We start from the raw sequence: 14,702 nt of genomic DNA, 5'->3' as shown, positions 1-14,702 counted from the left end.
TATGTGTGTGTGTGTGTGTGTGTGTGTGTGTGTGTGTGTGTGTATGAGAAATTTAAGACATCTTGAGATGCATTTCTTCTATGTAAGAAATAAAAGGTGCCCTTTGGGCTGAAATGCAAGGACACTAGGCAGTGAGTCAAATTCACATGAAATAAAGAATACTGGTAAAGGAAACCTCATAGGTAAATATAAAAGGCAGTATAAATATGCAATAATTATAAATCTGTGGTGATTAGCATACAATGGATAAAAATGTAATTTGTATGACAATAACAGCACAAAAGAGGAGGAAGAATGGAGCTACATAGGAGCAAAACTTTTATATATTATTGAAATTGTTAGTATTAATCCAAACCAGAATGTTAATTATAATCCCCAGGGCAACCCTTAAGAAAGAAGGAATTATGTCAAAGGTGGCTGATAGTTTAAGATAAGAGCTGAGAATTTAATTTACCACTTGATTTGGCAACATGAAGGTCACTGGTGAGCAGTTTTAGGGGAAGTAAGAGCTGATGACAATCAACACCCTCATCCAACTGAAGTCAGGGTAGAGGGTTTGTAAGATACAGGAAGGGATGAACCAGGGACTTTACTTTCCCATGGGCCATGGAGGAGTTCATGAGGCTGGGAGGGCTTGGAGGAACGGAGGCAGTATAAAGGATCAGTTGCTGCAGAAGGGAGCAATGGCCACCCTTGAAAGGCCTTGGGATTTGGGCTTTTTCTCCTGTGTAGTAAAAGGGACTAGTTGACCTAATCAAGGCAAGTTGTTAGCCCTGTACTGTTTTGGGGCTTGAGTTACTTGAAACTTCAGTCAAAATAACATAATTTTCCCTTAAAATTTACTTTGTATTTAGTGTGGAGAAGACGGGGAGGCAGAATTTGGGCTGTGGGGAGGATGCGTGAATGTCTGTGCAGAGAGGAGCGCCCAGCAGCACACACGTACCCAGCCAGAGAAGCCACAAAGCGCAGCCTCCATTCTCCTCGGAAGAAAGCCCTCCCCTGCCCCCAGGAAGAAGGGATTCTGACTTGGAGGTTCCCACTGTGCTCATCCACATCACGCACACTTAGAATTCTGTTTTTTGGGGAATACGGTTGGATTCCCCCAAGTCAGGTCAGACCTCTGGGAAGCCAAGCTCTGAGTGATCAGTGAGGAACTGTTAAGTTAGGTTAACTTCTGGATTTCATAATTGTAAATTACCCCTCTTCCTCAATTTTAGGCATCAACATAGGACAGCTAACTTTAAATTCTTACAAGTAATAATATTAAACAACTTCTGACCGGGCGCGGTGGCTCACGCCTGTAATCCTAACACTCTGGGAGGCAGAGGCAAGCGGATTGTTTGAGCTCAGGAGTTCGAGACCAGCCTGAGCAAGAGCGAGACCCCGTCTCTACTAAAAAAACAGAAAGAAATTATCTGGACAACTAAAAATGGTGACGCATGCCCTGCTGTAGTCCCAGCTACTCGGGAGGCTGAGGCAGTAGGATCGCTTGAGCCCAGAAGTTTGAGGTTGCTGTGAGCTAGGCTAACGCCATGGCACTCACTCTAGCCAGGGCAACAGAGTGAGACTCTGTCTCAAATAAATAAATAAATAAATAAAAAATAAACAACTTCTAATGACGTTAAATGTTCATACCAAAAAAAAAAAGTCTCAGAATAAAGAACAGTCCTTTGGCTTGAATATTTCATTTTATGAAAAACTCACTAAATCGTTCTTACTTTTCTCTTTTCTACAAGAACCACTAACAACCTCGGACAGAGCTGCAGACCAGTATTCGGGAATCACCCGAGTGGAAACCGCCCGGCAGACCTTGACTCAAACATTCCTCTCGATACGGAGCGGAGTGAAGGGGCAAATCTGCTCGCTGGAGGTGGCGCTTCCTCCTCCCGCGTGCTGGCTTTCCCGCACCTGCGGTCCCACCTAGACTCGGCGAGGACAGACGACTCGGGCCCCTTATCTTTGCACCCCTTACCCGAGCTCCGCCACCGCCCAGGGTGCCCCAGCTTGGGAGCGCGAGCAGCAGAGCTTCCTGTTTGAGGATGGCTCCACACAGAGCAAACACAACTGGCCCGAAGAGACCGCGGATAACGTAGGAGGGGCCGCGCCTTCCCTTCTCTGCGTGCTTTTTGTGGAAACTGGGACAGGGGCCCTCGCTGTGCAGAGGGGAGCCATGAGCAGGCCTCGCCCCGCCCTGAGAGCGGCGACACCCTCCGCGCCGCTGCAGCCTTGTCTGTCCCGTCCACGGCCTCCCGTCCAGGCCTGCGCGGAGGCCCGGCGAGCACCCGCAGGCCCGCGACTGGCAGACGACAGGCCATCGCTGTCACGCACACCTGCTCGCTGCGGCAAAGTGCCAGTTCTCAACGCACGCGCGCGCGGACAACCAACCCCACAGAGCCACCTCCAGTCCCGTTAGCCCAACGAGGGGAAAAGGCAGCTGGGAGGTGGGTAAGGAAAGAACGGGAGGGGCCCTGTCCACCAGGACGGCCTCCTATTGGCTCCCCTCGCTCCGCCCTCGGTCTCGATTGGCTGGCGGCCGGGAGCACGAGCCGAGCACGCTCCCACACGCCGCACGGTGTTCGGCCAGCGACGGCGGCACAGCCAATGGGAGCAGCCCGGAGGCGGGTCGCCAGCGCTGGGCCTCCCCCGGCGCGGGCGAGTTGGTAAACAGATCCGGAGCGCGTGCTGGGCGTCTGCGCAGCGGCGAGCGCGCGGAGGCGTCTCGAAGGTGACCGCGGACCCTAGCTTCCTGCAGCGGGGTAAGGCTGCTGCCCGCCTGCCCGCCGCGTGCCCAGGCGCCATCTGGATGCGGCCAGAACTGGGCTCAACCCCCGCCGGGGTCCTTCTTGCATCCTCCTCCAGTGACAGCGCGGCTTCCTTTCGGCGAGTTTCACTGGCCGCGAGAGCCGGGTCGGGGCGCGGTGGGCGCTCCTCAGGTGCAGGGTGGGGGCTAAGCAGCCGTCTCCCACCCCCGTGCCCACCGCAGCCTGCCGGTCCTGCCTCGAGGAGGGGACGAGGGCCGCGTGCAGAGCCTTGGGTCCCTAGAACGCACCCGGGAGCCCCGGTGCCCGCTGCCCGAGCCTCTTGGTCGCCAGTACAGCTTTCCTATCTGGCTTTCTCATGATAATGTTTTTTTTCACTCCCAGACCTCCTTGCACTGTGTCTTAGGGCTCTAACTGTTCCAGGTTGCAGGTTTGTGTAAGAACTTTGACTTGTTTAGCTGGCACCAGCTGTTGCATTTTGGATGAACCTGGCAAAGAGGACCCTTCTTGGTCCTTTCCTCCGTTTGCTTTTCCTTGGCCCTTCCTCCTACTTCTCCAAACACTGGGGATCTTGCGAGCGGTTTGGGCTTAATCCCCTACACTTGAGCCCTTCCCTGGCTATTCCCACTCATGGCACAGGGGCAACAGCCCCCTCTGCCAAACCTAGGCCAGTTCTCCCATGTGCCTTGGGTGATGGGGAGTGCTGCAGGGGCAGGTCTGGGTGTTGGGACATTTGGGTGAGCGATGTCAGGTTCCTGAAGGGTGAGAAGGTTGTGTGCAGCCTCCCAGCCTGAGTCCAGCCTGCAGCCTGTAGAAAAACTTGGCTCTTGGGTCTACATGACAGGACTGAGGAGCTGGTCATGCCAGACCTACCTCCTTGCCAAAGGATTTGACGATGCATTGATGCCAGCCTGCCAGTTGTCATGCCATGAATGATCGGGTCATCCCAGCAGGAGGGTTGCTGGGAGACTATCTCTTTTGCGGAGGGCCCTTCTGAGAAGAGACAAAAGTGGGGGCTGGTGGGTCACAGGAGCAACATCTTTAAGACTCAGGTGATGGCTCTGAGTGTTTTGTTCAGCTTTGCAAATAATGCAGACAGCGCAGAATTGTTAGGATTTTTGGACTGACGTCAGGCTATTGAAAGGAAAAGTGAGCGGAGTGGTCTGTGCACCTCCCTCAGCCAATGTGTCACCTAAGACAGGGTTTCTCAACATCTGGCTGTTGATATTTTGGACCCATAATTCTTTGTTGTAGGGGACCTGACCTGTGCATTGTAGAATGTGTAGCAGTATCACAGGCTTCTAGTCACTAGACTAGCACCACCTCCACCCCCCACCTGCTGTTGTGACAATCAAAAATGTCTCCAGATATTGCCACCTGTTCCCTAGAGGGCACGATCACCCTTGGTTGAGAACCACTGAGGTAAGATTCTAAAAAGGATCACCCATGCTGCCAAGTACCCCTCTGGGTAGGCAGAGGGTAGTGTTGTGCCCTCTGTCCTAACCCAGTGGTAAAAGCTGGGTAGACTGGGCTTTAAAGGAGACCCCACTGTGCACCCGGGGCAGAGGCGAAACCTATCAGTAAAGAGGTAGGAGGTAGAAGCCCGTGGACATTTACTGTGCCTACTGGATGTGTGACCGTGACTGGCCGGGTCGGGTGTGCTGAAGGAGTAGAAGACTAGTAATTTCTGTCCAGGAGACATTGTAAGACTTTGGGGGTTTACACATGAAATGACTGCGGGCCAATTTTTAAATACAAACAATGAACAGACAAGTTTAAGCTGTCTGAATGCTAGCAGAAAGGCCAATTCAGTTATCCACCGTTGGCTTTTCCAGGGTGATGTTTTATTTATCCTCACTTTTTGCTCAGACATCTTCTGTGTCTTATGATGTGGGAGGGGGCCAGTCCTGCGTCTGCATTGAGCAAGCATCTGGCTGATTTTAAACATACATGTGTGTACATTTGCATGGACTCTCTGCCCCTCCAGGAGGGTAGTGGTGCAGCATGGACATGTGTATAATTTGTGGAGTTCTTTTATAGTTGATTGATGTATCAGTGTCAAAGAGAGTGAGCTATTTCTTTTTCTTTTTGCTTTGGTCAACCTATTCACCAAAGCGTCTTTTTTTGTGTGTGCAGAGAAAGGCTTTAGTTCTGAGTCTAGATTTTGCCTTCAGTGTAATCCAGAATTTATGTCCCAAACTGATGGGCATGCAGAAAAGCCAGAAAACAGTGATTATTGCACAAGGCAAGGAAAAACATCCCAAGGCTATACTATACATTTCCCTTTCTTGTGGTTAACTGATCCTGTGGGGATATATCAGGATATTCCTGGAATACTCCTTGGTCAGTTAGGGGGTCTTTTGGGTGCCCTTTGTTGCCTGTAGAAAAGGATCAGGAGAGGTCACTGCTCCCTTCTCAAAGAGAAGTTTAAAGAAGGCTATTTTTGGGAAGCTCAAAACTCGGCAGGATAGTTTTCCATCAAGAACCATGGACACTGAGTCATTATCTTTGTCAGTTGAAACAAGAGCTGTGTGCAAAATTAGACAGGAATATTTAGATAGAGAGTTGTCTTGATTTGACAGTGGCGTGTGGAAATTGTTCCGGCATTCCTGTTAAACGATATCCAGGACCTTGGGAGAGCCGGTGGAAAGGGGAACTGGTGGGAGCTGGGGAGTTCAGGGGTCCTGCTCTTTCTGGAATTGCATGTGTGGGAGGAGTGGGGGCCCAGGGAGGCAGTTTATGAGAAGTGAGGGTGCTCTGAGTCCCTTTACTCAAGGCATAGATTCAAGAGACTTGCAGGTGGAATTTCTAGACTGACTAACTGGTTGGATACAGGGTTGAGATTTCCAGTGCGGGGAGGAGTAGGAATATGTTGTTATTACTGAAAATATCTTTAAGACGAGGAAAAGCTGGTTGGGGGGAAGATGGTCATGTTAGTTTTAGATATAACGGAGTTAAGGTGCTTGCGGGACTATTTTTTTCCATCTTTTTTTATTAAGATAATTTGCATATATAAATCTACCCTTTTTAATGTGCAGTTTTGCACTTTCACAAATGCATGTAGTCATGTAACTCCTACCACAATCAGGATATTAAACAGTTCCATCACCCTCTATCAGTCCCCTGAGCCCCTTTAGAGTTGCCCATGGGACTTTGATGGGGCATGTATGTGTGTAATTTGGTTTGTTCTAGAAATGGCTTAGGTGGTTGAGAGGTTCTGCCTGGCCGGAGAGTGGAGAGGCCGAAGCAGCCCAGGAGACAGTGCAGACAGCAGGGAGGCAGAGGATAGGGAACTGGCTGGGAACTCCCACACCGTGGAGTAGGTAGGGGAAGATAAGGAGAGAGGAGCGGGCAGAGGGGAGTGTGTGAGGCCAGCAGGGTGGTGGTGGGGCGGGCTGAGGAGGCCCCTGGCTTGAGCCATCAGCTGTCACAGAGAGGCCAGACGTCGTGTGCTGAGGGAGCGGGAAAGAGACAAGTGCACCCCGTCCCTCTCCTCGGGAGACCATGTTGGCCGTGTCAACAGGCTGAGGAAGCAGGGTCAGCAGGAGAGTTGAGGGTGGGTTTGTGGGCTTGAGGGGGAAGATTTTTGTGAAAGGAGAGGCCAAAGGCTAAAGAAAAAACAGGTTGGGGCAAGGTCCTTGTGGAGGAAGGAGAAGGGGGACGGTCAGTTTGGGAGGAGATGGGACGGGAGGAGAGGCTGGGGAAGGGTCTGAGAGGTGGAGCCAAGAATTTGTGGGTGCTCACATCTGAGTGCTTCCAATTGGGGGGAAACTGAGGTCTGCTATAGAGGGAGTGAGGCCCTCTGCTTAATATGGGAGGGACGGGGTGGGGTGCGGGGCTTGAAGAGTCTTAGGTAACCTCAGGGTTCTGGGAGGAGTTGCTCGTTCCCCGTAGGAGTGAGTGAAGGAGTGTGTATGTGAGAGAGAGAGAGAGAGCGAGAGAGTGTGTGTGTGTGTGAGTGAGTGTGTGTGCGTGCGCGCGTGCAGAAGGGAGGCAGGGAGGTGTTCCTGGTTGTATGAAAAGGGCCAGTCCCTTTTCCTCTCCCCACCTCTGTACCAGCCATTGGATTTTTCCAGAAGTGTGTTTCCTGAGAGGGAGGCTATAGGCTTTCCACCTCTCTGCCTTTGTGAGGCAAAGGGGGTCTGCCTTCCATGTCTTGCTATTTTCGTAGAATGTCTAGAAGAATCAGTACCCAAACTGTTTTGAGAATTATTCTTTCCAGACCCCATTAAATCCCACTTTTCAGCACTGCCCTGTGGTGTGCTCACCTTGTTGACGGTCTGTGCTGCAGGGATAAATAGCCCTGTCCTAACGTCTGGGAACTAGAGATCACCTAGGTCAGTCACCGCATGTATACGTGAGGAAAGGACGACACAGGCCCAAAGAGGAGAACTGGTGTGCCTGAGGTCACGTGTGGTTGGCTGCCTCCCTGTCAGCCCTCATCACATATGTGTGGTGTCCGGGAACTAGAGGACCTGGTGGCAACATCGGTGCCATCCGCTGGGCTGGATGCTGGATGGGAGGTCATCAGCACTGTTCATATGAAAAGAAATGTTAAGTTAAAGCTCAGAGCCGGGGTCAAGCCCAGTGCTTGTTTCTTGCCTGTCACATTTCTGTTTGGCACCGATACTGGCTCGGAGGAGGGTAAAAGTTAAGAGTAGATTGCCCCGTAAGTTACTGTTTGACAGGTGCGTGGGCAAACATCTCCAGTCTTTCTGAGATTGAAAAATAAGTTCGTAGTGCTTCCTCCCCTGGTAATGGGCAGGGCGGAATGGCCTTCTGAGGAGCAACTGCCTGCCGTCTTTTTCTCCCTCTGTGGACAAGGAGTGGGGTGAAACAGAGGAAGCAGTAGAGGCGATGGCACCCCTATCCTTCCTCCCCGTGTCTGTGTGCCCTCCATGAGCAGACTCATGAAGCCGGCTGGAAACTCACCTGGCTTTGCTCCCGTAAAAATCACTCTTTAAGAAGGGGGTGGGCCGGGTGCGGTGGCTCACGCCTATAATCCTAGCACTCTGGGAGGCCGAGGCGGGCGGATTGTTTGAGCTCAGGAGTTCGAGACCAGCCTGAGCAAGAGCGAGACCCCGTCTCTACTAAAAAAAAAAATAGAAAGAAATTAATTAGAGAACTAAAAATATATACAAAAAATTAGCCAGGCATGGTGGCGCATGCCTGTAGTCCCAGCTACTGGGGAGGCTGAGGCAGGAGGATCGCTTGAGCCCAGGAGTTTGAGGTTGCTGTGAGCTAGGCTGATGCCACGGCACTCACTCTAGCCCGGGCAAAAGAATGAGACTCTATCTCAAAAAAAAAAAAAAAAAAAAAAGAAGGGGGTGTTGCTGCTGCCGCCGCCAGGACATGCTGAGGGGGTTCAGGTTTCCCTGGTGCTCAGCTCTGCACTCCTCGTTGTCCCTTCGGTCCTGGGCTCTAGATGAGGGAGATTGGCAAGCTAGGAACACCCTTGGTGCCTGGGCCCCTGCCTCAGTGACTCGTACGGGGATTAAACTCCTGGCGTGTGCAAGGCACAGCGCCAGAACCCATGGGGAACACAGAACTGGGAAAGAGCGGTCTTCACTCTCTAGGAGCTTACCATGTGGTAAGGGAGATGCGACAGATACACAAAGGGTCATACAGGGCTTCGTGAAGTGACCTGAGGCCATTAAGAGATGAGGGAGTTTAGAGGAGAGGAGGTGACTTGAATCTGAGGGGTTTAAACAGTCCAGCAGTGTGAGTGAGATTCCAGCGGGGGAGATAGCATTCCGGGAGGAGAAGGGAGCAGGATGTGGAAGTAGAACAACCTATGCGTGTACGTGTGTGTGCACACGGGGGGAGGTCCATCCTGGCTGAAGCTTGGGGCATGGAGGGAGTAGTTGGGAGGTAAAGCCGCGAAGCTGCCTTGGGGCCCACAGTGAAGGGCACTGGTGGCCCGCAGCCTCAGCTCTGTGGGCTAGGGAGAGTGGAGATCAGCAAGGTGACAGCCATCTCTCCTGGGGCCCGTCGTCACCTTGTCATTTTTCTTTGTGTGTATAGTCTGTTTAGAGTTGTCCCTTGTCTGGGTTAACTCATTGGTTTTAAAAGCTATTGGGGTTTTGCATAAACGTGGTGCCAGAGGGTTGCATGTAACCTCAGTGGTAGAACATGTTAATTTAACCTCTTTGCAGTGATGTGTGCAAGTGTCCATACCTGCCTGTGTGTGGCATTTGGAGGTGATGCTAATGAAGGCTGGTACTGGGTGTCAGTGTGGCAAGACTGAGGGCCCAGGGGCTCCTCCTTGCTCTTGCGTACCCAGAAGTGGTCTTCAGTGTGGGGCTTCTGCCTCTTTCTACCCTTTGTGTCTAATGCCAAACTGGCTCCAGAACCCAGCTTTGCCTTTACTGGGTGGGATCGCTGGTAAGGAGAAGTACGATGCCCTCAGCCCTGGTAGCTGAGGAAATTTCCGGAGTGGAGAGTTTGACCAGCTGGCCTTTGAGAGCCCAGCTGGCTCCAGGATTTATATGACTCATAATTTTCTGCAACCAGGTGGACAGAGTTTTCAAGGTGTGAACCTTGGTTATATCTCCTGGTGAGTGACTATTGACTAAAAAGAAAAAAGTTATTGATTTGGGGCAGGTTTCTTACCTGCTGTCTCCCAGCTTCCTAGGCAATAAGAAGAAGGGGCTGGGGCCTGGGGTCAGGTGCAGATGGTCCAGCATCTGGCAGCTTTGGAACTTAGAGGAGATTTCTTAACTTTGATAAGCATTAATCATCCCATCGGTGAGTGGGGATGATAATACCTCACTAGGTTGTATGGATTAGAAGTAATATAAAGTGACAGGCAGGCCAGGCTCAATGGCTCACATCTGTAATCCCAGCCTTTTGGGAGGCCGAGGCATGAGGACTGCTTGAGGCCAGGAATTCAAGACCAGCCTGAGCAAGAGTGAGACTTGGTCTCTACAAAAATAGAATAAAATTAGCTGGGTGTGGTGGTGAGCACCTGTAGTCCCAGCCACTCAGGAGGCTGAGGCAAGAGGATCACTTGAGCCCAGGAGTTAGAGGTTGCAGTGAGCTATGATAAAGCCACTGCATTCCAGGCTGGGCAACAGAGTGAGATCCTGTCTCAAAAAAAAAAAAAAAAATGTCAGGCATACAGAAGGGGAATAATAAATGGTAGCTATTGTTATGATTATACTTTCATTGAAACACTAACCTGAGGTGAAAGTGCTTTGAATGATTAAGAATATAAAACCTGTGCACAGTGCCTGGCATCTCACAAGCGTTCGATAATGGCTTGAACATTGCACCGACCCTGGGAGAGAGGCTTGTAGAAGAACAGGACACATTTATAGGGAAACCGGCAGGGCTCTGTCATCAAGAACGTGTTTTGAGCTGTGCCTGGAGTTGTCCAACACCTAGCTTCGTGCCTGGTGCTTAGCTAGAACTCAGTACCATTTGTGGAGTGACCAAACTAAGTTATTTTAGAAGAATAGTCTGGAAATTCTTATAGAATACAGCCCCTCTCCCCAACCTAACAATTTGCCTTTTTAAAAAACAGCCACTCTATTCGTTTGCTATTGCTGCTGTACAAAGTACCACAAATTTAGTGGCTTAAAACAACACGGATTTATTGCCTTAAGTTCTGAAGGTTAGAATTCTTTTTTTTTTTTTTTTTTTTGAGACAGAGTCTCACTCTGTTGCCCCGGCTAGAGTGCCGTGGCGTCAGCCTAGCTCACAGCAACCTCAAACTCCTGGGCTCAAGCAATCCTACTGCCTCAGCCTCCCGAGTAGCTGGGACTACAGGCTTGTGCCACCATGCCTGGCTAATTTTTTCTATTTTTAGTAGAGACAGTGTCTTGCTGTTGCTCAGGCTGGTCTTGAACTCCTGAGCTCAAGCGATTCTCCGCCTCAGCCCCCCGGAGCGCTAGGATTGCAGGCGTGAGCCACCGTGCCTGTCCTGAAGGTTAGAATTCTGAAGTGGATCTCACTGGGCTAAAATTAAGGTGTCAGCAGGGCTGGTTCCTTGTGGAGGCTCAAGGGCAGCGCCCTCCCCTCGCCTTTCCCTGCCTCTAGAGGTTGCCCGGGGTCTTTGGCTTGTGGCCACTTCCTCATAGTTGCATCATTCCAGCCTCAGCCTCTGTCCACACCTCCTGACTCTGCCCTCCTGCCTCCCTGTTAAACGGACCCTGTGGTTACACTGGCCCCCTGGATAATCCCCCATCTCAGGAGCCTTAACGTCATCACAGCTGCAGTGTCCCATTTGCAGGTCACATCGTCACAGGTTCCAGGGATTGGCCGTGGACATCTTTGGGGTGCCATGATTCAGCCTGCTACGGCCACCCACAGTATTTTGGCCAGCTTTAAAGACAGCCTTTTAAATGCCTGATTTCACGTTAAAAGAAACCCCTCAACCTCAACTCCAGGGGTCCTTATTCACCTTCCTGCATGACAGTGGTTTTTTGATTTCAGTTAACCCGTGTACGGCATGTGTCAGGGTCAGTCTGTGTGTGGGGGTGGGTGGGAAGGAGTCGGAGGTGGCTGAGACGAGAGCCCCTCCACAGGAGCTTGTATTAATAGTTGGAACAGAAAAGACGTCTTTGTGCACGAAGATAATGTATGAAACCGCACTGGAAGATTTAGGTCAGCTGATAGAAGACTCAGATGCGGAACAGCCGAGAGTCGAGTTAGGCCCGGAACAGGAATGTGTTCTTACATTTATGTGGTACTTTCATATGTTTCAAAGTACATCCCCCCCTCTGTTTAGATTGGACGTGAGAATTCATACCGTCATTTCCAGCTGAGGAAACAGGTCAGAGATGGTTCAGGAGTGGCCTGGAATAGCCCAGCTGGTCACGGCGGGGAGCGCTGATTCCTAGCCCAGAGGCCGAAGCGTGGGTTTCCAGATGAGCAGAGGTGGAGGGCAGGCTTGGCTGCCCGCAGATTGGAGCTCACTCACGCTGCACAGGAGTAGGTGGAGGCTGGAAAGGAGGCCTGGGGCCCGATTCAGAGACCTGCAGCCTCAGGCCCAGGAGTTAGGACTTCTGCAGACAGTGAAGAAGCCATTTCAGCAAGTTGTTAGCATGATGAAAATGGATTTTAGGAAGATTAATCTGGCAGGGGAGTGTTCCTGGCTTGGAGGCAGGGAGCTGTGGGAGTCAGAGGGATTTTTCCTCCCACTGTTCCTCCCAGAAAATGCCTAGGCAAAAGCTCCCATGATGTTTTCTCTAAGTGTGGTAGGGACTGGCATGGTGGCTCACGCCCGTAATCCCAGCACTTTGAGAGGCTGAGGCGGGAGGATCGCTTGAATCCAGGAGTTTGAGACCAGTCTGAGCAAGTGTAGGTCTCTGCAAAAATTAGCTGGGTGTGGTGCGTGCACCTGTAGTCTCAGTTACTCGGGAGGCTGAGGCCAGAGATCGCTTGAGCCCAGCTGTTCGAGGTTACAGTGAGCTAGGATCACACCACTGCACTCCAGCCTGCAGCCCAGGTGACAGAGTGAGACCCCGTCTCTAAAAAAAAAAAAAAAAAGAGTGGTAAGGAATATCAGCAGGTATTTTTGTCCCGCCTGTTTCCAAGCAGGCCGCCAGCACACTGGACTGCCTCTCCCAAATGATGCCTCACACCACAGTGCTGGATAAACTACCCTGGTCCCTGGGAGAGGGCGAGACTGTCTTCCGCCAGCCCAGCCTGCCTCCGTGACTCAGACATGATACTGTACCCAGCAGGGAGACCTGGGATATAAATGGATTATCCAGAATATCTCGTTCATGCTCCCTCTGGTCTCACCAGGTCTGAACTTCATTTCAGAGTATCTGTGTGGTTGCAATAATAATGACAATCATGTTAGCTAATGGTTTTTGAGCACCTACTGTATGCTTTAAATGCTGTTATATGGATTATCTAATCCTTTCCAAGATGAGGAAACTGAGGCGCAAGGATAAGCTTACATGACTTAGATCATGCTAGCAAGTCAGTGATAGAGTCAGGATTTGAACCCAGTTCACCGAACTCCACAGCATCTTCACCATGTTGCTGGTTTCACTTCCTGAACCAAATATTTTTAAATGTTTTAAGCAGAAAAGTTTAGTGGGATTTTAGTCAGAAAACAAGATTGCCATCAGGACCCCCTGCTTGGCTGGTTGGCACCTAGAAGCCTGTGTGTAATGGGTTACATTTTCTTGCCAGAGGGAGGAGAGGATGCGTGGGACCCTCAGTGTTGCCTGCCTGCGCTTTGGAGCACTGGGCCCCTGCAGGTTTGTTCACAGCGTTGAGTCCCTCTCTGGGCTGTCATCAGAGGCTGGAACTTTGCCTTCTGCAGCTTTTGTATCATCTCCACCCCTACCTGCTGCCCACCACAGGGCAACACACTCAGGGAAACCTAAGAATGTCTTAATCTGCCAGTGGATGGAGAATGGAGGCTTGTAGTCTGGGACATCAAAAACATACTCTTTTGCTTATTTTCTCCTCTTACATATTAAATCGGTTGCCTAGTTCCTGAGCCATGATGGATTGAGGTCCCAGCTTTACTTGATATAAACTGTGTGACTTTGGGAATATTACTTAACCTCTCTGTGCCTTAGCTCCCTCATCTGTAGAATGGGCATAATAATGGTACCTTTCAAAAATCAGACTGGGCGCAGTGGCCCATGCCCGTAATCCAGTGCTTTGGGAGGCAGAAGCAGGAGGCTCACTCAAGGCCAGGAGTTCGAGACCAGCCTGGGCAACATAGTAAAACCCCATCTCTACAAAAATGCATTTAAAAATAGCTGGTCATGGTGGCATGTGCCTGTAGTCCCAGCTATTCGGGATGCTGAGCCAGGAGGATCACTTGAGCCCAAGAGTTGGGAGGTTATAGTGAGCTATGATAGGGCCACTGCACTCCAGCCTGGGTGACAGAGTGAGACCCTGTGTCCAAAAAAATAAACAAAAATGATCGAGATATACATCTCTGTGCTAAGTAGAACACTGAGCACAGAGCATGGCATGTATTAAACTGTGAATAAAAGCCGCTCTAGTTATCATCGTTGTGGTGTGCTGGTTCACTTCTCAAAAAGTGAAAATATCTAGGGCACTGGTTCCATTTGCTGGGGAAGTGTGTCAGAGGGTCTGTTGCTCAGCAAGCTCTGGTGTGTGCTTGTAAACATTGCGAGAAAAACCCAGTAGTCCAGAAGTAGCTTTCAAGGGAAGGTAAAGTCCTAAGCCTAAAAGACAACTTGAGGCCTGGAAACGCCTTTCCTTATAAGGCACAACTCCACTGGGTCATCCCAAGGGCTGTGGGTACAGACCTGTGTGGGGTCTGTGGCAAACAGAAGCTCAGATCTCTCCACCGGGGCAGACAGGCCAGCCTGTGTGGGTCACTGGGAGGCCACCACCGCCCCCTGCTCAAGAGGGGCTCTGTGTGGGCTTCGGGTAGAGGCAGCAGGTACACCCCTTCTGCCTGCCTGTCTGCCTCTGTGCCTCCCTGCAACAACCCCCTCGCCCATGCCCACGCCCATGCCCAGTGCTTGCCTGGCAAAGGGGCTCTTACTAAGGAACGAAGGAGTGGTTAGATGGTCGTGACCTCATGACAGCTGGAGCTGAAGCCGTGGGCTGACAGTGGGGAGTGGCTTGCACGGGGTAGCAGTTATGGCCACGAGCCTCTTGAAACAGCCGGAGGAGCGTGGAGAGATGTGCAGGAAGTTGGCATCTGACACCCTCGCCCACCCCCCAGGCCTGATCCCTTCATGAGCAGCACTTGGAAGCCACCCTGCCCTGGATATTCCAGTAAAATGTGGCCCAAACAGAGCCCCTTCCTTTGTGTGCGCCCCCCCCCCCGCCCCCGAGACCTGTGGGTGGTGAGCAGCTGTGTGTCTGTCTCAGGGGCAGGAGCAGAGCTCGCTCCAACCCCAGACTTACTGGGCTGTTCTCATCCAACTCTGGTAACCTTCCAGATTTCCTGGGCCAGTTGTAGTTATATTTTACTCCATTGCCCTAGAATAG

General features: G+C 51.2%; 1 protein-coding gene across 1 annotated transcript in view; it reads left to right on the top strand.

The window, feature by feature from the left end:
• Positions 1-2,694: 2,694 nt before the first annotated feature.
• Positions 2,695-14,702, top strand: part of ADCK3 (aarF domain containing kinase 3) — a 41,325-nt gene continuing 29,317 nt past the window's right edge. Inside the window, exon 1 of the mRNA XM_012644406.1 lies at positions 2,695-2,756. The gene's annotated coding sequence lies outside the window, so the exon portion shown is untranslated. The remainder of the gene's footprint in view (positions 2,757-14,702) is intronic.

This window comes from Propithecus coquereli, unplaced genomic scaffold (assembly GCF_000956105.1).
Source record: "Propithecus coquereli isolate 6110/MARCELLA unplaced genomic scaffold, Pcoq_1.0 Scaffold210, whole genome shotgun sequence".
NCBI classification, from domain to species: Eukaryota; Metazoa; Chordata; class Mammalia; order Primates; family Indriidae; genus Propithecus; species Propithecus coquereli.
Note: the sequence above shows the minus strand (reverse complement) of the source record. Positions and strands in the feature narration are given on the sequence as shown.